General features: G+C 37.4%; 1 protein-coding gene and 1 pseudogene across 22 annotated transcripts in view; one reads left to right on the forward strand and one right to left on the reverse strand.

Annotated features, from left to right (window-relative positions):
• Positions 1-25,664, forward strand: part of NCOA2 (nuclear receptor coactivator 2) — a 267,791-nt gene that overhangs the window by 56,184 nt on the left and 185,943 nt on the right. Inside the window, exon 1 of one of the 22 annotated variants that reach the window (XM_070630456.1) lies at positions 10,515-10,712. The exons of 19 other annotated variants lie outside the window; for them this stretch is intronic. The gene's annotated coding sequence lies outside the window, so the exon portion shown is untranslated. Of the gene's footprint in view, positions 1-10,514; positions 10,713-21,038; positions 21,104-25,664 lie in introns of those variants that run through there. 2 more of the 22 variants (XM_070630468.1, XM_070630461.1) reach the window with 2 other exon arrangements.
• LOC139085361 (carbonyl reductase [NADPH] 3-like) overlaps positions 1-25,664 on the reverse strand; it is a 128,224-nt pseudogene that overhangs the window by 53,900 nt on the left and 48,660 nt on the right.

Raw genomic sequence — 25,664 nt, forward strand, 5'->3', positions numbered from 1 at the left:
GCTTAGTGAGAAAGGTATGTTGAAAGCTAGGCCTCTTGCGCCAAATAGTTAGGCAAGTTGTGAATGCAAAGGAAAAGTTCTTGAAGGAAATTAAAAGTGCAGCTCTAGTGAACACACGAGTGATAAGAAAGCAGAACAGCCTTATTGTTGATATGGAGGAAGTTTTAGTGGTCTGGATAGAGGATCAAATCAGCTACAACATTCCTATAAGCCAAAGCCTAATCCAGAGCAAGGCCCTAAGTCTCTTCAATTCTGTGAAGGCTGAGAGAGGTGAGGAAGCTGCAGAAGAAAACTGTGAAGCCAGCAGAGGTTGGTTCATGAGGTTTAAGAAGCCGTCTCCATAACATAAAAGTGCAAGGGGAAGCAGTAGGTGCTGATGGAGAAGCTGCAGCTGGTTATCTAGAAGATCGAGCTGAGATCGTTAATGAAGTGGCTGCACTCAACAACGGATTTTCAGTGTACATGAAACAGCCTTCTATTAGAAGAAGATGCCATCTAGGACTTTCATAGCTAGAGAGGAGAAGTCAATGCCTGCTTTCAGAGCTTCAAAGGACAGGCTGACTCTCTTGTTAGGGGCTAATGCAGCTGGTGACTTTAAGTTGAAGCCAATGTGCATTTACGACTCTGAAAATCCTCAAGCCCTTAAGAATGATGCTAGATCTACTCTGCCTGTGCTCTATAAATGGAACAACAAACCCTGGATGACAGTGTATCTGTTTACAACATGGTTTACTGAATATTTTAAGCCCACTGTTGAGACCTACTGCTCAGAAAAAAGATTCCTTTCAAAATATTACTGCTCACTGACAATGCACCTGGTCACCCAAGAATTTTGATGGAGATGTACAAGATTAGTATTGTTTTTGTGCCTGCCAACACAACATCCATTCTGCAGCCTATCGATCAGGGAGTAATGTCAACTTTCGCATCTTATTATTCAAGAAATACATTTCTTAAGACTATAGCTGCCATAGGTAATGATTCCTCTGATAGATCTGGGCAAAGTCAATTGAAAACCTTCTGGAAAGGATTCACCATTCTAGATGCCATTAAGAACATTTGTGATTCATGGGAAGAGATCAAAATATCAACATTAACAGGAGTTTGAAAGAAGCTGATTCCAACCTTCATGGATCACTTGGAGGGATTCAAGACTTCAGCGGAGGAAACAGCTGCAGATGTGGTGCAAAGAGCAAGAGAACTAGAATTAGAAGTGGAGCCTGAAGATGTGACTGAATTGCTGCAATCTCTTGATAAAACTTTAACGGATGAGGAGTTGCTTCTTATAGGTGAGCAAAGAAAGTGTTTTCTTGAGATGGAATCTACTCCTGGTGAAGAGGCTATGAAGATTGTGGAAATGACAAGAAGCTATTTAGAATATTACATAAACTTAGTTGGTTAAAACAGCAGCACAGTTTGAGAGGATCAGCTCCAGTTTTGAAAGGAGTTCTGCTATGGGTACAGTGCTGTCAGACAGCATCGCATGCTACAGAGAAATGGTTCGTGCAAGGAAGAGTCAATTGACGTGGCAAACTTCAATGTTGCCTTATTTTAAGAAATTGCCACAGCCACCCCACCCTTCAGCAACCACCAACATGGTCAGCAGCATCAAATGGAGGCAAGACCCTCCACCAGCAAAAGACTACAACTCACTAAAGACTCAGATAATGGTTAGCATTTTTTAGTAATGAAGTATTTTTTAATTACATAAGGTACATTGTTTTCTTAGAAATAATGCTAATGCACACATAACAGAGTACAGTATAGTGTAAACATAATTTTTATATACACTGGGAAACCAGAACAATTCGTGTGACTCGCTTTATTGCAGTATTCGCTTTATTGCGATGGCCTGGAACCAAAACCCACAGTGTCTCCGAGGTGTGCCTGTAATTGAATTGTAACACTTGCACAAAATACATTGAGGAGACAGCATGGTATTGAACATGTATTATTAAATGGAATGCATTGGAGTATTGGAAAATTTGGCCTGAGGTATTTCTTTTGTCCCTTGTGTGTTTATCTGCCAGTGTTGTGGAAAATCATGCAGCTTATTCCCTGTACTCTGTTTCACCAGAAGTCAGAATTCTACTCATTAAAAGAATATAAACAAGTATGAAGCTAGCAAGCAATATTTTAAGTACTAAGTAGAAACCTTCATGAGTATTATCTGTTTTCTTTGTTAAAATAATATTCACTAGTAATTAAATCAATTAAGGCACTTTTTTTTTCTGGGCATGCATCATGCAATACAGCTTTACTGACTTTTTAGTTATGGATAATTAAATTTGTGGTTATGCATGTGTATACTGAGCAGTGTACGCCGTTAAAAATTGTTTGACGTACCAGGACTTCATTGTGCCTTTGCAGTGTTGGCCATTTTTGTAGAACTTAAACCGTCTGTTTAGTTTACAAATACTTGTGTAGTGCTTGCCATGGAACAAGCATTGTTCTAAGTGCTTCATTAATATCACTCATTTACTTAAAACCTGATAGCAATACTGTAAAGTGGGTATGATTGTTCCCCGGATTTTGTGGATGGCACACCGAGGTCAGGTAACTTGCCTGAGGTCCCACAGCTAGTGTGTGGAGAGCCACCATTCGAATCTCATCCGGCTGCTGCCAGAGTTTGTGCTCTTAATCACTATGGAGTTTCCCTGTCCGGACAGATCTTTCTTGAAAAGTTGGGTCCAAATTCTTTCCTTGTCATCAGACCGCTTCTTCCCATGCTTTCACTGATTGGACAAGGACCCTAGGAGGGGCATGTTGACAGGAGTCACTTGCTCTTCTAGATGTTTGGGAGGCGGGCAATGTGACAGCGTCTGACTGTGACTGACCCTGATCCAGCTTTGTGAGCGGGAGTTTGCAAATCCTCATTCGACAGTAGAAACTTGACGGTATCAAGAAGGAAGTCTACCCTTTCATCCTGGAGATCTGGGGCTAAGAAGGAGGGCTCCGTCCAAGTTTCTGGGAGAACCGAGGAATGTGGAAGACGGAGAGAGACAGTACTGCTGCCTGATGGAAGACATGAGCTGCATCTCGATTATCACAAGTGCCAGTGATCAAGGAGCTGCTGTTCGCAAGGACAACTTTTCTAATGATGCTCCAGGCCTAGCAATAGCAGGGACTTATTTACTTGTTCGAGTAAGATTAGTGATTCTCCTCAGCAGTGCCAGGGAGGCCAGCATGTGTGTGCGGGTGTGTGTGCGCACACAGCTACATAAGCCTTACTCTTGAAGTTGTCAATATTCGGTCCGTACCAGATATTAAAAAATATTAATGCATTTATGTTGGCACCAAGCACAAATTTTTTTTGTGAGCAGCTCCTGGTCCAAGGTGTCTTTATACATTTAAACCTTTCTCCATCATTGTTTGTAAGGAATACTTGTTTTCTCTCAGTTTCACCTGCTTTGTAAGATGGCTTTCCCTTTGAGGTACCTTCATCCTCTCTCCACACAGCCCCTCCACAGTGACTTTTGAGTTATCTCAAAAGAAACTCTTCATTTGTGCACCTATGTTCATAGCAGCATTATTCATAATTGCCAAAAGCTGAAAGCAACTCCATGTCTATTGACAGATGAGTGGATAAACGAATTTGGTATGTACATAGAATGGAACACTATTCAGCCTTAAAAAGGAAGGAAATTCTGACATGCTACGACAGGGATGAACCGTGAAGGCAGTACGCTAAGTGAAATAAGCCAGTCCCAAAAAGACAGATACTGAATGAGGCCACTGGCACGAGGTACCTAGAATAGTTAAATTCTTAGAGACAGAAAGTGGAATGGTGATGCCTGGGGCGGCGGGTGGTGAGGACGGGCGAATGGGAAGTTTAATGGATGTAGAGTTTCAGTTTTGCAAGGCAAAAAGACTTCCGTAGTTTGGTTGCACAACAATATGAAGGCACTTAAAACTACTGAACTGTACACGTAAAAATGGTTAAAATGGTAAATTTTATGTTATGTGTGTTTTACCACAATTACGAAAGCATCAACAAGCCTTTGCGATTTAGTGTGAAATCTGTTCAGCTGTTTTAGTGTGGTGCTTTAATTGACAAACAGACACTTATTGGTAGCAGCTGGCTGTACCATGGTTGAGAGCAGCTAGCTCAACTCTCTTTCCAGAGAACAGAGTTACGGTCTGAGTGTGAATGTGTTTACATCATTCCAGAACAAGCTCATTGTGGTCATTGAAGAAAGGGGTAGTGAGCTGGTAAGGGGGTCAGTGTGAGCAGAGCTCATGGAAACAGGAATGAGTGGAACAGGTGCAGGGTGACTAAGAAAATGACCGTGGTTTATGTAGGTAGAGATGACTGCTCTGACCAGAGCAGAATGAAAATATTAAGTGCTGTCACAGCCTCCAGTTTTTTAAGTTTCTACTTTTTGATAATCCAAATTTTGTCATTTTGTGCATATTTTATTTCTCACTGCATCTACCAGGTAGAACATTTTGATGGCTTCTATCAAGGATCTAGATGCATTCCATTTGTGGGTATTTATTATAACAGGTATTTCAAGGAAGGTACTGTGCTACAAGTTGTTAGGATTGATATAAAGATCAAGCCGGAACTTGCTGCCCATAAGAGCTTCAAACTCTAAAAGCGAAGATAAGATGTGTATAACTAAAATACAAGACAGAGTCTGATAAAAACTATAAGGAAAGTTTTCTGGAAACACAGACGAGAGAGATCTAGTTATCAGAAGTGCAGTCAAGGAAGGATCATGAATAGGAGCAGAACCTGGAAAGATGGGAAGGATGATAATAGGTAGAGACAATGGAGATGTGGATGCAAGGTGAACACTGACACAGATAGAGACAGGAAAGGCCAGGGTGATCTCTGTTAGGAAAGGTGAAGAGCTCGGTGTCATTAGAGAACAGGTTTGTGCTGGTTGTAGTAAGAAGACAGCAAAGAGAGTTTGGGGCCAGATCATGGAGAATTTTGAATGTCTTGTTGAAGAATTTGAACTTAATTTTGTAAGCAATGAGGGGCTGTTGAAAGTTTTTTAATGTGGGAATGACATGTGTCGACATCATCAGAGGTCAAGCTGACAAATGCAATGTCAGGAAGCAAAAGGGCTGACTTGGTCCAATTTGTGATTTCTTAGTTATAGAGGCTGATTCGTTTGGTTCTTTGGTGTCCATCTGAAGTAGAAAATTAGGTTGGAAAAATAAATAGGGAGGATGGAAATTGGGTCTTAAAAGTTAGGCAGAGGTCTTAAGAATTGATTCAGTTCACAAGATAGAGCCATTGAAAGAGTTTGACACGATAGAAGCTATTTTAGAGATTAGTTAGGCAGCAGTGTATTGAAAGGATTATATAGACGAGAGAGACTGGTTAGTTCAAAGGTTACTGAATGGTGAAATTATGAAGACATGGACTAGGATAGTAGCAGCAGAAACAAAAAGAGGAGAGGATTGACATAGAGGAAATGGGCAAAGGAAGGAAGGAAGAAGTGAAATTCACAATTAATAGGCATATTTATGTACAAAGTATTTAGTGCATGACAGTTTAACTGAACAGTGAAGTGCCTCTAAGTGCTCTTAGAAGATAGGAATGCCACATTTGTTAGGCATAGGGCTTGTTGTCATGAAGTGTCCTGAGTGAAGAATCTTGGCTTGAGCGAGCTGATGGAGAGTCCTTGGGTGCTTTTAGGACTGCAGAATTGACAAATGCAGATAATGGTCCCCATCAGTGTACTGGCTTTGTTGGCTGTGTCCTTAGATGTACTTAGGCCGGTGATTCTCAAACCCCTGTGCCTTGGCACGCTGATGAACTAACTGCCAACCTTTGAGAAGTGTGCTGGGCAGTTTTGTGTAAACTTCTTGCTGCACATGGATATTCACATGGTCTGGCGATGTGTGAAAGAGACTCTAACTGGGCAGATTATTCTCTGTAGTGACAGAGAAGGGAAATGATTGCTGTTACTGAGCAAGAAGCTTAACTTGGCAGGCCAGTGCCGAGGACAGAGCAGTGGTCCTGCCTCACACTTGCCCCCTCAAGGTTCAGGAGACCCTTCTCCAGTAGCAGCGTAGAGCTGAAGGGATCTGGCACTGATGCAGCCACGTGGAGATTTTATGCCACTGGCACCCCAAGATCCGCATGAGTGTAACGGTGAACACTTCTGATTATTCTTGACTTCGTTCGATTTGAGTTTGTGTCTCTTCATTCATTCACGTCATCTGTGAAAATAAAGTCCGGTCTTTGAACATGTCCTACAAGTGGCTGGAGAAGACCAGTCCTGCCAGCTCTTTGGGAAATGCCCCAACCAGATGTTGGAGTGGATACAGGCAGAGTGAAAAGAAAATGGCATTTGGAATAAGAAATCTGAGGTTTGAATCCTTGCTTTGTCATGAACAGTGAGACCCTAGGCAAATTATTGACACTCAGTTTTCTCCATTTCTTTGTAAAATGAAGGTAATAATATTTACCTTTCAGTCCTACTCTGATGACTTGAGGTAAGGACTGTAAAATATAGGCACTGTACTCTGTGAATAAAGACAATTTATTCCCCATCTCCAATATGTGATTTCAGTGCTTTTTCCTCCTCTCTGTATTAAGCAACCACATCCCAGCTTTCGTCCAGCCTGCTTCTCTGAACTATGGACTCCTGGAGTTTGATCTTAGAAGATTAAATACTTATAGCATTCAGAGCACCAACGTGAGCACTGGTCACTTGTGAGTTATTTAAAATGGAAAAAAAACAATTAATTTGATTGAAGCCTTTAAATTTGCTGTTGAAGTCTGTTTAAATTGTAATATATCTTATATATATTAATATACATTATAAGGTTTCTTTTTTTTTAATAAAAGCCCCTCCTCTCAAAAAAAACAAAAAACAAAAAACAAAAAACCAGCAGCAACAACAAAACTTATGACTAAAATAGTCCTAAAATAGTCAAAGGGGATTTTGGCAGAATTTTCTATCTACTTCCATAGAAAAAGACTCATTTTTATATCTCGAATTAGGAATCAGCTGGGAAAAGGTTTTAGTCACCAGCCTTCTTGAAATGCACTCAGAATCGTATTGTAATATATTGTGGTACTGTAGAACATAGTCAAGTGTGGGTGGTTTCTTTTTAATTAATGAAGATAGTTTTAAACCTGCTTACAAATCTAGCCATTTTAATTCACAGCAGGCTAAACTTGGCACAGATATTCTCTGCTCAAACACGGGTGTAGTTGTGTTTTTTAACTGAAAAAATGCACTAGCTTATTTTTTTAATTCCTAGAGATTTGAAAAAATTTGGAGTATTTTCTTTGTCCACTTTTAGCTACAAGCAATTGTGTTGGCTTCATCCCCAGCCCTTGCTAATTCTGGTTACTGTTTACTATATACTTGTGTTTTCAGTCAAATCGTTGATTTACAAGTCTTAAAATGGCTTCCGTCATCACATAGTGACTGCTTTTCATAAGTATTGTTTTTTGAAGCGTTAGTAAAGGAATTTATGTAACATACATATAAAAGTAAATCTTGTTGACCTTAAGGGGACTTTGCATTCTAACCTTTTCAGCATCTCTCTTAATGTCATGATGTAAGTAATGGCTTATTGTTTAAAACTGTAATTTGTCTGTGTGTGTGAAAGTGCATTTTTTTCATACTGCCTTTACTGAGACTATAAGATCTTAATGATTTGGTTAACAATGTATTTGATTGCTGTCTCATTGAATGTGAGATTTTGCTTTAGAAAATTTAAATGGAAGCCTTTAAAGATAAAACTTACATGAAAATTAAAGCTTAGCTTAAAATGGACTTGGATAAAGTTTGATTTTTAACTTTGCTTTCTCTGGTAGTGTGTAGTTTAATGCCAGAAAAAATGTAGATATCAAAATAACATCAAAGTGTTATGCTTTTAAAAAGTTGACGCAAATTAATATATAGCCTCAATTTTAGACATGTTAGCTGAAGGAAGGAATATCTCAGTTACTTTTAGCTGTAAATTTTCTTAGTGAACTGAAGAGAACTGTAAAAAGAAAACATCTCTATATAATTTATATGGTTGGAATAATTTTTCAAATAGTTTAAAATTTTTAGTAGTGTTTTATATTTAAGCAAGCTATAATTTTGAATTAGAATAAATTCAAAGACCCAAACAAATTGTAAACATTCAAAGATTGGAATGACCTTTGTGATTACTTATGTTCTGTACTCTATTGTATTGATTATTTTAAGCTTTTAACTTTAATTTAGCATTCTGGCCTTAGATTGGTCAGTAAAAGTTATTCTGTTTTTTGTTTTGTTTTAGTAAGGAAGCTTTATGCTGTTGTGTATATATGCAGAAACAATTTATAGGTAATAATAATTTTACTTTTGACCATTATTGTAAGAGAAAATCCAGGAAATAGTATATTAAAAATATAATACCTTTGCTAAAGTTGTAATTTAAACATGGAATTTGCTTTTTATAATTAAAAGCTGTGCTGCTATGAGTAATTCAAGATGTAAATAAAACCCTCTTTAGTGTTAAAACTATTTTCTGTGCTTACTGTTCTTAAATAAATGAGAGTATGAGAGGCTTTAAAACAAATTAGCTAATTGAAAGTTTTTATTTAGGAGAGAAAAATCACATTATGAATTTCTTATCTGTTTGCTTTGCGCAACTGCCTTTTCCAGATAACTGAAGATAACCATCCCTTAGGTGTTAGAATCGCTTTTATTTTATCTAACCACTTCAACTGGAAATCTTTCCTAAGTGTGTTGTACACATTCGTGCCTTTTACGATTACGTAAAAATAATTTATCCTTTTTTATTTTTTGACGTCACATGAGTTTTTGAGTTGTGTTCAACTTTTTGCTTTTATACTATATGGCCACAGACTTTTCCAGATTTTAATTTCCTGTGTCTGATTTTTTTCCATGACTGTCAGCTATTGCTTTTTACTATTGGCATTCATAAGTCTCTTCCCCATTTTCTTCTTTTGATGCAAATAAGAAACCAAGTAATAATAACAATTACCATTTTTTGAATGTTTTATAATCTTAATATCAACTTGAATCAAAGGTATACCCATCCTATAGAGGAAAAAAGTCAGGTTTAGAGAAGTTCATTAACTTAACTGAAAATCAAGAAGCCAGTACATGGGAAGGTGGAATATGACTGAGACCAGTTTTTATGTATGTGTAAATATATATATACACACACACCTCTGTAACTACTACCCAGATCAATGCAACATTTCCAGCACCCCCGAAGGCTCTCTTGTGTGCCCCCTTCCATTAGTGTCTCCCCAAAGATAACTCCTCTTCTAGTCTCACTTGCCATAGATGGAGCTTTATTCCACCTTGATTAGGTTTGCCTCTTCTTCAACTTTGTAAAAATTGAATCATACAGAATGTACTCTTTGGTGTCAGGCTTCTTTTGCCAAGCATTACATCTATGAGGTTCACCCATCTTGTAGCGTATAGTGTTAGTTTCTTTTCATTGCTTTTCATTGCTGTGTAGTGTTCCATTTAAAATGTATGTATTAATCTTGTTGATGGACATTTGGGTCACTTCCAGTTGCGGCTGTTATGAATAAAGCTGCTGTGAACATTCTGATACACGTTTTTAGTTTTATACGTGTTTTAGCGTTCACTTCTCTGAGACAGATACCCGAGATTGAAATTGCTAGGTTTGGGCATAATATATGTGGAGCTTTAGTAGATACTTCCAATCAGCTTTTCGAGGGTTTGTACAGCTTTACACTCCCACCGGCAGTGTATGGGGGTTCTAGAAGCCCTGCATGTTCGTCACATGTTGATAGTGTCAGTCCTATTAATTTGTCCCCCTTTCCTTTTAATTTTAATTATTCTGGCAGAGTATCTAGTTTGGTATCAGGGAAATGCAAATTAAAAGTTATGTTTTAGAGTGAAAAAATATTTAATGTAAAAAGTATGTTCTTATTCATACATAGAGATTAATAGTTGTGTGCATGGTCTTGAATGTTGCCAAGATTTTTTTCTGCCCTATTCCATGTTTTTGTAAGCAAGTCTTGTTTTCTTCTTTAATCACTGATATTAATAAGGTTTTTCTTATAATAAGGATAAGTGCAGTATTCTAGAAACCACTTGTTTCAGTTTGAATTTTATTTAAGGAAATTTTAAAAGGAATTTAAGATGGTGAAGATGTTTATGTGAGGAATCGCGTTTACAGATGATGTCTACAAAGGAGACTTGGAGAGAACAAGAAAAATTGTATCCAGAAATGTCACACACTTACAAATTGTCCTGTAGAAGAACTCAGAAAAGATCTTTGTAACTGAAAAATCGTCTTTTTTTTACATCAAAAAGTGACAATTACCTATAATCAATAGGACTTTAGAATTTTATTCATTGGATGGTTTACGTAATCTTTACCGTAAATTAATCTGCTAAAAATTGCTTGAATTGATTAGTTCTTGTTTTCCCAAGTTCGTGCAAGTGGCACGTGTTTGGCTTTCCTCTCTGAGTCTCGGGTACGCCGATTAGTCAGGCCGTCTCATCTGAAACTAGTGTATAATAGTGCTAAGTTGTATGACTGGCCGTACCAGTTTCACAGTGTTTTTGTTTTGCTGAAGTAGATGAAAGGTTTATTTAAGTGTGACCACACTGGTATTGCATTCCTGGTGATCTTGGTAGGTTAATGACAATCTTTGTCATAGAAACCAGGAGATGTGGGTTGAGCCTCTGGGATGCGTGTAGTCGGTTCATTAACATGCTGTCTCCCGAAGGACTGGGGATTGTTGGAAGCACTTGGTAGGTAATACAGCTTTAAAAACCTATCTGTCTGTCTATCTTCATTTTGTTTTTTTTAAACTCTTTTAATAATCAATATTTAATCATTATACTGTATGATTGCTTTCTTTAGTAAGATTAAAAACAATGTTGGCAATCCAGGTACCTTTCTTTCTCCAGTTGAATAGATGAAAGAGTTTAGCTGAAGTGTTTCGGTTAGTTGTGAACACAGCCATGTTGTCGGATTGTACTGCTGCTTTGTTTAACTGCTTGGGTTTTAACTGAATTAACTTTGTCAGGGTTGTGACTGATGCCACTATTTATTATTTATTTATTTTTTGTTGTAGAGAATGGGTTGAAGAACTGTTTAGAATAAATATCTTTGGAATACAAACACTTAAAGCAGACTGGTACTCAGCAAGCTTTGAGGTACCCTCTGCACAGTATTTGAATAGCTTGTAGTATACTATGGGTTTTGTAGGAATTTCAGGATAAATGTGGGTTTGCATTTATGAGGAGAAGAGAGAGACTGCAGTCCTGCTCTCTGTTGAGTATTCTTTTATCAGGCATGCTGCACTCAGTTTGTTTCCAGTATATTCCTTAAGTAATACCATTGTTCAAAACGTGAAGGAATAGACGGCAAGATTGTTGTTCATTTGAAGAGTATTCGTGTGTGCCTGTGTGTAAGGAAGGAGATGACACAACGCAGAATGTACTCATCTCCTCGAGCAAACCAAGAATCTATGTAATCTTGTAATAGGAATGGAAAATTTTGACGTTAGGCAAGGGAAACCTCAGCAAAAGAAATGAAGTGGGTTAGCTGCTGGTAAAGAGCCATCTGGACTGAGTGAGTGAGTTACTGATTGTCCTATCCAAGGGGGCCGTCTCTAGAGAAACCCAGTAAATAAGTTATTTATTAGAACCATAGTCAGGTAGCCGAGGCCGTTTATTTCTTTAAGGCCATTTCTGCGTTTTGTAAGTCAGTGTTGAGTTTATGGACTGCCACCAATAAACTTACTTTAAAGTTTCAAACCACGGACGGCCGAATATCTGTCACCTCTCCTAGTCCACCTGTGATGCACCTGGAGATGATGATGGTTGGGGAACTAGCTTGGAGCTGCCAGTATGTTTAGGAGTGAATCTGCATAAGGGGGAAGGACATGTCACTAGCTTTTGCTCTTAAAATCTTCAACATTGGATCACTGAGGATACGACCAACAATCTTCATGATTCATCATATATAAGTGACATAAGAAATTAAAAGCTTGCTTTCAGTTTTCCTGGTGTGAACCTTCCGTATTATAGATAATTTTATAAACGACATGCCTTTAAGTTACTTAAATTCTCTATGGAATCCTGGGAATCACAGTGCTGACCCTCGCACCCCGCTTTCTCTCTCTCATGAAATGTGAAGAGCAGAAGGGTCAGTTTTCCGTAACTTTATTTGTATTAATGTTATTGCTGTTGCTATTTTGAACTAATAGCAGTGAAACGCCTGTATCCTTTTACAATATGTGGGAAAATGTAAACAATAAGAGCCTGTGTGCTTTATACACATACATGTACAGACTAAAATGTATCTGATGGTAACTTCATTATTAAGGGTCAGAACGTGTGTACTTTATATGCACATGTACACAGACTCACAGTTTGTGTTATAAGTATGACACAGCTTTGAGAATAGTGCTGCGTTGAATGACATCATGAGTTCTAGGAAGAATTGAGAAAAATATTATTAAGAACAGTTAGAGTTTCTGTGGAAATTTGTTAAACCTTAACCCAGTATTTTTGGCTTGTCTTGCCAGTTTCTGGGGAGGTAAAGAGTAGTACAGGCTGGTTTTCTGGTGGCTCCCTTTGGGCCGGCTCTGTCACTGGAATGGTAGGCGGGTCCCGGGGAGAGCAGTCTGCTGCTTACAACGTTGGCGGTAATGGCCTGCATTTATGTGGTGATGAGGTACAGGTGACTAAGCTTTGGCCAGGAAGACCAGAATGCTAGGCCAAGTTAATGAGCCACCCATGTCAGAGATTCTGGGGGAAAGCTAAGTCTCATGTCAGCCTCTGTGAAAAATCGATTAGATTCTTAAATGAAAAATACAAATGAAAACTACAGTAAGATGCCATTATTCTACCTGTCAGATTAGTAAAATGAATGACTGAATGAGAGTCTGCCCTTTGTTAATTAGGTGTGATTAAAGAGCATTTTCATGAACTACTGGTTTGTGGTATAAATTGGTAATTTCTGAAAACCACTTTGACTTCCTATTATCAGGAGGCTTACAGTCGCGATCGATCATATTTTTTGACCTAGGAATGCCACTCTTAATATTCTGTTTCAGGGAAGTAGTTGTGTATCCAGATCAAGACTTATATACAGAGATTTCCATCATACAGTTTCTATAAACAGTGAAACAATGGAAACAGTGCCGTTTAACAGGGAAGAAATAGTTAAGTAAATGATAATACATTCTTACAATGGCAACAACAATAATGGCCAGGGAAAATAGCAGAGCAGTCCGTTGTTATATAGAATTATATTTAATCATGTTTAAAGATATGGATAGAAAAACACCTGAAAGAAATGAACTCAATGAAACTATTAGCAAAAGGAACTTCAGGGTTGTGGGGGGGTAGTGAACATTATTTCCCTCTTTTTTATACTTTTCTCTATTTTCCAAAATGAACGTCCGATTCTTTTGTAATCTTAAGAAGGGAAATCTAAAAAGAACAGAGTATTAACTTGATTAAAGGGAGAAAGGGGGACCCGACTTCATTTGAAAGAGCTGCTCCAGATGGGAGTGCAAGTTTGGAAGCAGAAGACGTGTTCTGGCGTCTCTAGGGAGCAAGTTCCAGGGACAGCAGACTCTTCTTGGAATGAGTAAGAAAGGGGATTACTTTTCTTTTAGAGATTGTTGATCTGTAGCATACATCCCGTAAGGGTAAGGATAATATGAATACAACTTTTTTATACCTTTTGGCATCTGGTGCTTGAGAAATTCATTGGAAATAAGTAAATGAAAGTTTGCACTAGATTTTGGACACAAACTGACAAGCTAAACCTCAGCATATCCTTTTGGAGTTAGCACAGATATTGATAAGATGGAGAAGATAGAGAAAGTTGAAGTGGAATAGTCACCAGCTTACTTGGTATATTTCATCCTAAGAATGTGTATGTTAGGCATATGCATGCCAATCTTGAAAAATGGAAGACTTTATTATTTGAGACAGATTTGGAGAGGGAGAGAAAAAATAGTTGCAGAGCTAGTTAGGCTGGTCTGTGGGCCCAGTGCTGGGGGCAGTGCGAGTCTGGGCCCGGGAAGTAGGACCTCAAATTGCTCAGGGAAGCTTGTTCATCCCCACTGAAGATCAACTTTGCTCTGGGAATACTGTTAACTTGCCATATAATATTTGAACAGTCGTGTGTACACATACATATTTAAATTTTGGCCCCTTTGTATTTGTTTTTTTTTTTTATTATTTTATTTTTTCCTAGGAAATTTGCAAGTTATAAACTAAGAGACTCACATCATATGACAGGAAGGGTGAAGAGTGAGACAACATTATAATCATATAATCAGCAAAAACCCATTGTTTTATAGACACTTGGTCCTGGTAATAAATTAAGTATCCCCAGGCAAAGATTTTCCCCCCCCAGGTTGAATAATTAACAAAGAAGTTAATGTATCAAATATTCATTTTTTAATTTTATTAAATTTCCAAATTAGGCTATTATTATTCTAACATCAATAACCTTTTCAAAGTTGGCTAATTTTATTCTTTTCCTACCCCAGATAATTTTGCTTTTCGCTATGAAAATTACTTATGCTTCATCCTTCGTTGATATGCTTTCTTACTATTGCTACATTCGATGTCCAAATTGTAATGTATATTTGTAACTGCCTCTCATCTATTAGTCATCCATTATATTCTCTCCTGTTTTTAAAACATAGCAAAACTGACTGACTCAAAGAAGCTTTTCTAATTAACGTCAGTTTTCCACCAATCGTTCTACGTAACCATCTTTAGCCAACTATTATCCTAAGAATAGTGTATTTTCCTACATTTTGCTTTAATTTCTTCTTTGTTTCCTTTAGATGGTACACTCTTTGAGGGCAGGGATTAAGTTTGATCATCGATGTGTCTGCCAAGTTTCCAGTACACAGCTGTATACAGAGTGGACTCAATAAATACTCACTGACTAGTTGCTGAAAAATTTGATGCAGCCTCCCAAAGTGTTTAGCATAGTTTGAGTGGTTTATGTATTAGTTAAATCTGACTCAGTAATTGGCAGTCCTAATGTTTCGAGTAGTGACGCAATACCTGCCTGCCTCTCACTAACGTCAAGAAAGTCCCTAATAGAAGAGTCTTATGACACGGCCCAAGGACAGAGATGCTATCTAGACTTTGTGGAACCTAGAACTACAAGTCTGAGAACATCTTTGATACAAATTCTCTGAAATATTTCTGAAGGTCCTGAGCTATTAGTAGGAGTTCGTTGGTTGATCTCTGCAACTTTAATAATGATTATAATAATTGCTGTAATTATCAAGCGACTGCTATGGGCCAGGCCCTTCCATATGTACTTTACATATGTTTTCTTATTTACTCTCTTAAAGACTAACGTGGTATATATACTATTACTATTTTATAGATGAAGAAACTAAGGCAGAGGGATGTTAATTAACTTGTCCAGGTTCATACATGTGGTAAATGGCAGAAGTCAGTGTTTGAATTATGACCTGCTGGGTTCCGAAACTTATCTGAATTTTACTCTGTCATAATGCTTCTCAGGGATGAGGATGCTAGAGGAAAAACTGTACTTATATCCAAATATGGGAGCTAGCTGTCAACATTTAGAATAATAGCAGTAAATGCTCATATTGCTCTTACAGTATTGCTTATAATCATACAATAGTTGGTGTCTTGCTTATTGAAACCTAGTTTTCTGTACTTAGAATGAGTATTTTCTAAGTGAACAGGAAGCTCATAACATTTGTCTATATCATTTGTGTTATAATAATCACTGCTGTTTATCTTAAATATCAGCAAATCTTTATAATAGGAATGCACTCATATTAATAGTCTTGACCAAGGCCTAGAGGCCTAATGGCTTTGTTGAAAGAAGCAGATTTTCATAAGGACTGTGCTAAAAATACTGAGTTATCAGTGTACCTAGATTTAATGGAAAACATGATTTTCTTAGTGCTATATTTAAGTGATTTGATGAAATAGATAACTTATTGGTAGTTTAAGGATGGATTTATTCACTTGGTCATTTTACCCTCCCCTCAAAGCTATATTTTACAACTTAGAGGAAAGCATTATCTAGGAATCGAATTTGTAAAGTGTATTCTAGCTAAAAAAAAAAAAAAAAGATTCCTGGTACAACAATAGAAAATGTCAAAGCTCACAGGAAAGAATGCTGGTTTACTTCCTGTTTGGTGAAGAGTGTCTGAGTAAGACTGCTTCCTCTGTGAGGAAGAAAATGGACGTGGCACGGCCAGCTCCTCGGGTACCTACTCAGATCTCTTTTGGATGAGTAATTTCTTGAACATTCTGAAAACAAAACCAGAGTGCTCTTTAAAAAGTTCTGTGGGGCTGGAGATAAAGCGTTTGGAATTTGTGTAGGAAGGTGTCTACTTCTTGGTGGTGGTCAAGGTAGTTTCATAGGGGACTCTCCCAGGGCCTGGTGAAAACGTGGTGCCTTGAAAACAGCTCATTAACAACCCTTGAGCCCTTGCAAACCAAGTTCAGTCTCCAAATCAAATCAGACTTTGTTTTTAACCACGTGGTGCATTGGCTTTGAGAGGGAACTAAGCTGATGTTCACACCAACATAGTTAGCCCAGCGCAGATTTTACTCCGGGCATTCCTCTAGATTATTTCTGCAAGTGGGGCTGTGTTCTCTGTGGTCTGCATCCCGTGGCTGACCCTCCCTAGAAAGCATCTACATACTTTTCAATACTTTGGACAGTTCATTGACTAAAGAAGCCCACATTCAAAGCAATGTTTCTTTAGGATTTTCCTGTAAAAGTTATAACCATCCGTTTAACTGAGTATCTGGCTGCCATAATGTTGTACCCCAGCAGGGCAGTGTTTCGTCAGAGTCAGAGTGGGGCTCAGCTCAGTCCTGAGACCTGTGGATTTCTCTTACCATCTTGGTTGCTATCTGGAAAGCTTTCAAGACCGCCAGCTGTGTGGCCTGTTTGAAAGCACGAGGCCTGTGGCAGGAATGTGGGTTTACCCTCTTAGTATTGTGAAATCACTTCTTCTGTAGAGAATCTTGCCCTTCTCCTGCCTCCTATAGTCCGGTTTTAAATTATTTTTCTTGTGGTTTTGGTTTGTAAGTGTGTATTCATGGCTTTCCCTTCCTTTGTTCCTTTCCCTTCCTTCACACAGACAACGAAGAAGGGAATAATTAGGAGATATTTTTGTATTAGTTTACATTGTCAAGCTATATAGGCAGCTTCCCTTTTGTCTTACAGAAAATAAACCCAGGATAGTTAAAATATTTGAAATCATTAGTTTTAACTTACTTTCTCAACAATTCTTTCATTGTTTTGGTTTAAATGTAACTATTGATAATATGGTTATAATTTAGAATTGCGTGGACATTAAAGAATTTACCCACAATGGCAGCATCCTTACACAACCACTTTTACTGTTTTAGTGTATTTTTTTAGGTCTCTAAGAGCTTATTCTATTTGTTTTGTTTTTTAAGTGCTTTTGCTGGGAATGAAGTTTATAGATCGGAATTTTACCTCATTTTCTCAACCCTTTTTTTCTTAGCGCTGTTGAATGCCCAAAGAAATAGCGAAAATAAAAGAGGAAGAAATCACAGATGAAAGGACTTTTGTATTATCAACAAGCTAGATGATCAGCCCTTTAAGTCAAATATCTTACCTGATTTCTGTAAGACATGATCAAGAAAGAGGCGCAATGCGTTGCCTTCCTTACCACTCAAAAACTTACTTACCTACCAGTATTTTATTGAACATGTTGAAGATTTGGGCACTCAAATAAATGAAAAGGCTCCAATGTGTAGGAGTGAGAAGTGTCAGTCCACCTAGCGTTTATCGTTTCTGCCCTCCTTTTGGATAAAAGGAATTTATCCAAATTGAAGGACTTGAAGGAGATGTCCTCTGAGAGCACTGATTACAGAACAAAGCTACATTTCTGTAGTCTGCCTGAAGAGAATATGTCAGTGGGAAATGGTTACATTCTCAGTTAGAGGGTATGTCATTGGTTATACAGCTGAGAAAGACAGTGGTTCTTCTTCACATGTATAATAATACAATTTTAATATTTAAAAAACTTAACTATTGATGAAAAACAGTTTCAGAATGCTTAAATGTCACTTTTCCAGTAGATATTTTTTTTTAAGATTTTTTTATTTTTTTCCTTTTTCTCCCCAAAGCCCCCCAGTACATAGTTGTATATTCTTCACTGTAGCTCCTTCCAGTTGTGGCATGTGGGACACTGCCTCAGCGTGGTTTGGTGAGCACTGTCATGTCCGAGCCCAGGATTCGAACCAACGAAAAACTGGGCTTCCTGCAGCGGAGCGCGCGAACTTAACCACTCGGCCACGGGGCCAGCCCCTCCAGTAGACTTATTATTTTTTTTTTAATTATATTTTACATTTAGGAAATAAATGCTGTTTGGTTCCATATTTAAAGAGAATTTCAAGACCCTCCCTTCCCAGTGTTTTCCTTGAAATGAACTGAAGGTAGATAAATATTTCAGGGTTTTTGTTCCATTTTAGCAATCTGCACAGTACAGATTTCTTCAGTTATTGCCCTCATAGAGGCTTATTATATCATGGAGTTTGGGTGGCTTTGTCTTTTTAATGTGACTTTCCAAAAAAAATGCTGCTTGGTGTTATTTCTTAAGTGGTTTTAGACTTGTGTTATTCCTTAATCTAGCACTGGGAGTCTAAACTCATTTGCACAAAGGTGGCTTTTACTCCACAGCTGAAAATAGGGTAACTTGGTGAAGCATACTACTTTGATATCTTTTTGTGTGAGTCTTTTTTGTGGTATTCTGTGCTTTATTTTAAAATATGACTTGTTCATGTATTTGTGGACGAGGAAATGGCTCTTGAAATTTACTTGGTATCTGAGAGCTGTTTATGCCCTGGTTAACAGAATTACCTTCTAAATTCTAAAAGGATATGAGAGAGAGAGGGCAGAGAGACCTGTGTAAACATTTAAGGATTAGGAAGAACCGAAATATCTAAAATCTTCTAGACAACAGTGACTGCTTCAATCCCTAAAAAGAATTTTTTTTTGGATGTACCTTTAAAAACAGATACATAACTTACTCTGCTGTAATTTCTTTTATTTTTAAGCAGAAATTTGATTTGTGAATTACATAAGCATTAAATTTCATATATGTGAGGGGAAGGGCGAGGTTTGAGACTAGAACCCACAATCTCTTATTTTCTCGAAATAGCTCTTTGCAGTCTCCCATGTTACCACTGTTAGCAGTGACAAGTCCTACCTCTTTGCCTGAAGTGGTAAGTTATACCACTTTTAAAATACCGTTACTAAAAACAGCTCAAGTTTCTAAGCTGCCTTACATTTTCCAAAGCATTTGAAAGTATTTTTGGACTTGCTAAACATTATTAGATGGAAGTAAAAAGAAAGTGTGTTTCGTTTAATTTGCATTAAGAACTCATATTGTCTGGAGAAAGGGTTAGATATTGTCTAATTCCTTTGGGACTTAAATAAATTCATCTAGTATCATAAAGTCGTGAGCACTGGATGAATTCAGATTAGCTAATTAGCCTTTGCCTCAGAGTTTGCTATTTTATAAATAGGACAAAAACCATACTTTTGTTACTTTCATGCTACTGTTCGGTTAACTGGGCTCACTGGTTAAATAATTTGACTTACCTGTCACCTGTAAATATTTGCTCCTACTTTTAGACACAGAGCCCTATAATGATTTGAGATTGGTTCAAATGTTATTTCTCTGGTGAACATTTTCCCCCAGTTGCCTGGTTTTTTTGCTAATACGTGTTTAGAGTGTACACTTCCATCTGAATTGAGGTCTCCTCTCCGGTTCTTCAGTATCAGTTCTGGGTATTTGATTTGGCTTGACTACTCGAGGAAAGCTTTTAGTAGGATGTTGTTTGTGTCACTGAGAATAAACTTTAAGATTTTGAAAAGATTTTTACCTTAATTCCTCCAGTCTAGGTTGCTGTTGATTGTAAAGTACAATATTGGGCTAGCAACTTTTCAGGAAAAATAAAAAGAAACGCTGTCACGTTAAATGTACAAATTATAAGATACATCACCTTTTCAGAAAACATGAAAATATGTGTGCTCAGGAAGTAAGGAAAAACTATAATAATTTTGCATTTTATTTAACAAATGATTATATTTTAAAAATGTACAGAAGTATTTTCTAAGATGGGCTCATTGGAACAAAAGTGCTTTAGAATATCAGTTGGTATTTTTAAAAAGTCTGAAATCTATATTGATCTACAGATTTGTGAAATGCTGCATTAAATTAAAAAGCTCATGTGCATTGTTAATCTACAAATATCCTGAAACTTATTTTACTACGAACCCTTTTTTGTCAAGGAATATACATCAATTTAGGAAACCTTGATATATAGTAATATTTTTATAACATGTTTAAGCCATTGGGATTTTCTTATTCCAGGAATCTTGAAAATAAGATTGAGACATATGGGCCTAAAATTGTGTTATCTTAGGGAACTTAACAATTTCGCATAACATTGCGAAAGAAACACTGTAGCTGTTTAAAAATAACACCGTATTATTATTTTTTTTCTTTCTTACTGGTATATAATTTATTTGGTAGTTCTTGTGGATTTAAAAGTGGCTTGTTCTGGAAATTTGAGCACTGAGCTAGGAGTCACAAGACCTGATTTCTAGGCTTTTTTTGGCTGAGTGACTTTAATCAAATTACATAACCCCACTGAGGCTCCCTCTTGACATTTGCCTACAGCACATAATAATTACAGACTCAGTCTACCTTGCAGAACTGTTGTAAAGATAAAGTAAAAGTAATCTATCAGTAGGTGTTTGAAACTTGTAAGTGTTTAGGGAAATAATTAATTGTGCCTTAATTAAGCAAATGGAAGTTGTGGGTGCCCTTAAACCCTGTTTGTTTAGACTAATGGCTCTTTTTTTGAGAATGGTAGAATATTTTAGAGCGAAAGTGGAATTTGGAGATAATTGTGCCACTCTTTCTTTTTATCATTGAGGAAACTGAAAAAACCGAGGGATGTTAAGTAATTGGCCTTGAGTCTCATAGGGAGATCCAGGAAGAGGGCCAGGTCTCCTGACGCAAGCTCTCAGGCCATGCCGGCCTCCAGACCAGCCTAGGAGAGAGGGAACAATGAGCACCTGTTAAGTCACATATTGTTGAGTATCTTCCTCCCAGGTATTGTTACTTTTTATAATGAAATGTTACTATTATCATTTTTAAGTTCCTAATTATGTTCTTGTTCAGTACTCTGTTTTGACTTTAATGGTATATTTTGGATTAAACATTAATGAATTCTCATCAATGAGAATTTTTCCTTTTGTGTCATGTTTTAAAAAAGAAATTTTGACAAATTATCATGTAATGTGCTAAAATTTAAATTATGAGAGGAAAGATAGACACAAGGCCATTTATAGTCTAGGTTACTGTTTTATTGTCACTTACTTTTACTATTTTGACGTTTAGAGCGCTTGGAATTTGTTAACCACCCCCGCCCCGCCCCCCATCACCACCACCCCGTTCCTCTTTTAATGTTTTGAGGAGAAAATGAGAAGGTATGTTTCTTTGTGATTGCTTTTGAAAACATTATCCTTTTTTCTTTGCCTCAAGTATTTATGAAGACAGAAAAAAGCATTGCTTGTTTTTATTGGCTACAGTTCACACATTTATTTCCCAGTTATTTTTTATCAGTCAACACACATTTGCTAAGTGCCTTCTACAGAGGCATTGTGCTCAGTGCTGAAGATTTGAAGACATACTATGGTCTTTGGCCCAAGAGGCCGTGAACATAACTTATTTACTGTTTTATTCTTTTACAGTGTGAGATCAAACATTTTCCTGTATTTAAAAATACCTGGTGGAATAACTTTCTCTATTTGTGTTCTTTCAGCTTCTTCTGAAATTTGAATAGAGAAATACTGCAAATAGAAAAAGTGTGAATAATTTTAGAACCCTGAGAATAATATTATGAAAGGTTAAATTGTCTATGCTTTAATAAAAGAAGCAGTTAAAATTATTTTAGTCACTGGAATAGTAAGTGTGTTTGTTTAAACTGTAGCACACCTAGACAGAAATAAATCTTGTTAAAACAAGAGCTTCTGCTGACCTTACTTGCTTTGCCCATTCTGGGTCCCAGAGCCTTGACTGCAGCAAAGTAGAAAAGGTCTACTCAGCATATTTGTAGTAATATCTTTAAAAGGTTCTTTAAAACCTGATACTTTATGAAGAAAAAAAAAAAAAGATTAGTTACGCATGCCTTGAATTTATAGTTGAAATAAGAACCCAAACATTTCATTAGACACTATAGTTAACTAAAGCGTATTTAGAGACTACAAACTACAAGTGACCTTTTGTGGGATTTTGATTCAGTTTTCATCTGCTTCTCATAGAGGAACTCAAACCCTAGTCACTCTGTGACATTGGTCTGCGTTTGGATTTGATCTGAATTGTTGATTATGCTATTTTTGTGAAAAACATTTAAAAGTATACAAGAAGACACTGTGATACATAGTACTTTCTAGTCTGTAAGTTCTTTGAAGTCACGACTTTTTTTTTTTTTTTTTAATCCATCTCCAGAGCCTTTGTATATCCCTCTTTATGGGTCCTGGCATTATAGATATTTGTTGGGTAAATGAATGAATGGATTTATATTTATCTTTATGCATCATATTTCTCTTTTGTGTCTGATGCGATTCTGGTTTCCAGCAAGTCTGCTTGAGACATTTCTTTTTTGCTTTAAATTCTTTATTACTATTTATGGAAAGCCATTAGCTTTTATTCCACTTATCTATTGCTTAAAACAACAGCTTGTTATTATTGTATCTCATAATTCTGTGGGCTAGGACTGTGGACAGAGCATAGCAGGGACAGCTTGTCTCTGCTCCATGCTGTGGAGTCTCGGCTGGGATGACCAGGAGCTATTAGGGGCTAGAACAGCTGGGGGCCGGCCGAGCATCCCATTCTCTTTGTAACATGGTTTCTCCACATGGCTAGGGTGGACTTCATCGTAGAATGGTGGCTTCAAGGCAGTCAGATATAAGTAGCTGCTCAGGACTCTAAGATAAAGGATCCCAAAGTCCCAGGCTGAAGCTTCAAGGCTCAGAAGTTCCAGAATATCACTTCTGCCACCGCCTGTTGGTCAAGCCGATCACTAAGGCAGCCCCAGTTTCAAGGGGAGGGCAGTTGTACTTAACTTCTCAGTGGGGGGAGCAGCAGAAATTTTATTCCTTGTCATGAGTCTTCCATAGTTTCTGATCTTTATGTACTACTTGTCATCATTCTTATTAACTTGATCATGCTGTGGTTTATTGTAGGATGCTCAGCGAAATGTCTGTTGCTGAGTATTTAGGGGCCTGATGGTCGCTGCTCTCCTCCTGTCTCCAGGCTGTAGCTGCGGCTTGACTTCTGGAGCACCTTCCCCTAGCCTTGCGTGCACGAGAGGACTGTTAATGTTTCTTTGGGTAGAAACGAGAGCTTCTTGATTGGGGGTTCATGCCCCAAATTAATTTATCCCCTGGTGCCGGAGGGGAATACCTATATCTGTATATCTGTGTGTGTATATGTGTGTGTGTGTATACGATGGCACCTAGAGAATTTATTTTATGGACTATTAAAATTTTTCCCCCAAGTCTAGGGAACTGACCTAGGATTGCCAAATTTTGAGTTTTGTTAAGTCATTACATGAAAACATATGATCATCTACTATCACCACCATTTCAGAAAATAAAAAGAAAATTTAACCCCACAAAATAATAAGCTTCTAATCTAATAATAAAGGGGAATCCTCAAATTTAGTAAAATTTAACTGTAGAAAAATAAAGCACTACATTTTTCTCATTTATGTTTAAACCTGGAAAAACTTTATTCTTGAGCTACACTGAGAGACACCTTTTAGAAACCACTGGTAGGGCCTTATTTTGATTTGCTGGCAGACTTTTCTAAAAACAAAAGCTGTACATGAATGATTTTTGGGGGGGGGGGGTGCTAGTGAGGAAGATTGTCCCTGAGCTAACATCTGTGCCAATCTTCTTTATTTTGTATGTGGGACACCACCACAGCATGGCTGGATGAGCAGTGCGTATGTCCGCACCCAGGATCTGAACTCATGAACCCCCCTGGGATGCTGAAGTGGAGCATGTGAACTTAACCACTACACCACCGGGCTGGCCCCTGTACATGAACGATTTTTATCTACATTTTATAGTCATATTTATTATGTAAATAGGAAAATTAACTGGCGTAACGACCCTTATGAAAAACATGTGTTTTTAGTATATGTTACTAGATTCCTTTTAAATGCAGAAAGATTTTAGTTTCATTAGGACCTATGAGACAAAACCAGATTTACTAACTAATATAAACTAAACTACCAAATCAATAAGAGTTAAATTAACAGCACTGTGTAGTGTTGTCTGGCTATGACAGAGTTTTTTCCAGTCTGCTGAGCTCACATTCCATTGAGTTAGCTGTGTGAAGATGTTTCAAATCTCTCCTATTATTTTTCTTTCCTTGAACTTGTAGAAAACTTTGTCCCTTAAGACTTGATATCAAAGATGTTAAAATAATACTAGTCTCTAATCCAATTGTAAGCACAAATGCAAGTACTGAAATTAAATGGCAGTGAGTTATCGGCTTTATAATGGTCGTCTGTATGATTTAGCATATCCATATGTTAGGTAATTTTAGATTGTCATCAGAATGAAAATATGATAATAGAAAACTTCATGGATATTTATATACATTCTTGGTCTTTGGAACTCCTAGTTTGAAGAAAACTTCAGCCACAATAGGTTGTTTTCCTAGCTGTCTCCTATCTTAGGTTTTAGAATTGTTTTATTTTCTTTTTTAATGCAATTCCTTCTGTCAGACAAAGTCCTCATTTTGTCGCATCCTTTAAATTTCGTTCTTCACTTTTGTCTTTTATGCTACAATATCGTAGTTTTTCTTCCATTTTCTTGGCTTATATAGGCCCTACAAGCCAATAATTGAATAATCTTGTTATCAAAATGTTTTAGGGCAATTCATTGGGTTGTATCTTTAGGTGAATTGATGCTTGTGGCTGTTTTCATAATGGCAGGTTGTTAGAAAGCATCTTCTTGACAGCAGATCCTTTTTTCTGGGGGGAATAAGGAGATAGATAGGTGGAGCCAGAAGCGCAGAGGAGTGGAGCCTGGCAGAAGGAACTCTGACGGAAAACAACAGGGGAGCAGTGGAGGTCTTGAATTCAGAAAGACCTGCATTTCCCCAGCAGTTCCTCTTGCTTTAACTTGAGTAAATCACTTCTCTGACTTTGTTTCCTCATCTGCAAAATGGAATTGATAGATGGCTGTTTATGGGAAATACAAAAACAATGCATGTGAAGTTTGTGGCGGAGTGACTGACACCTGATACCTAACAAAAGGTAGCTCTTTGTTTTCTGTGTGTTTAGGATGTTAGAACGCTCATCTCCAGATCTTTCATTTTATTTATATTTGTATTGTTAGATTTTTATCTATAAATTCTAGATTCACAACTAAGTTACAAGCCTCTCTCGTGCCTTTTCTAATGGGAAGGTTGACACATTTGATGATGATTTCCATAGCAGTTAAGATATGATGGTAAGGCCAGCGTTTTTAGGATAATACTTATTTTTGGGTTCCCAGATGCTCCCATTAGTCAGAGGATGATGGGAGAACCAGTGTCCTTGAGAGTAGAGGTACTAATCTCTTTGAGCCTCAGTTTCCCATCTGTCAAACTGAGT

The sequence above is a fragment of the Equus przewalskii genome, chromosome 8, assembly GCF_037783145.1.
Source record: "Equus przewalskii isolate Varuska chromosome 8, EquPr2, whole genome shotgun sequence".
In the NCBI taxonomy this organism is placed as follows: domain Eukaryota; kingdom Metazoa; phylum Chordata; class Mammalia; order Perissodactyla; family Equidae; genus Equus; species Equus przewalskii.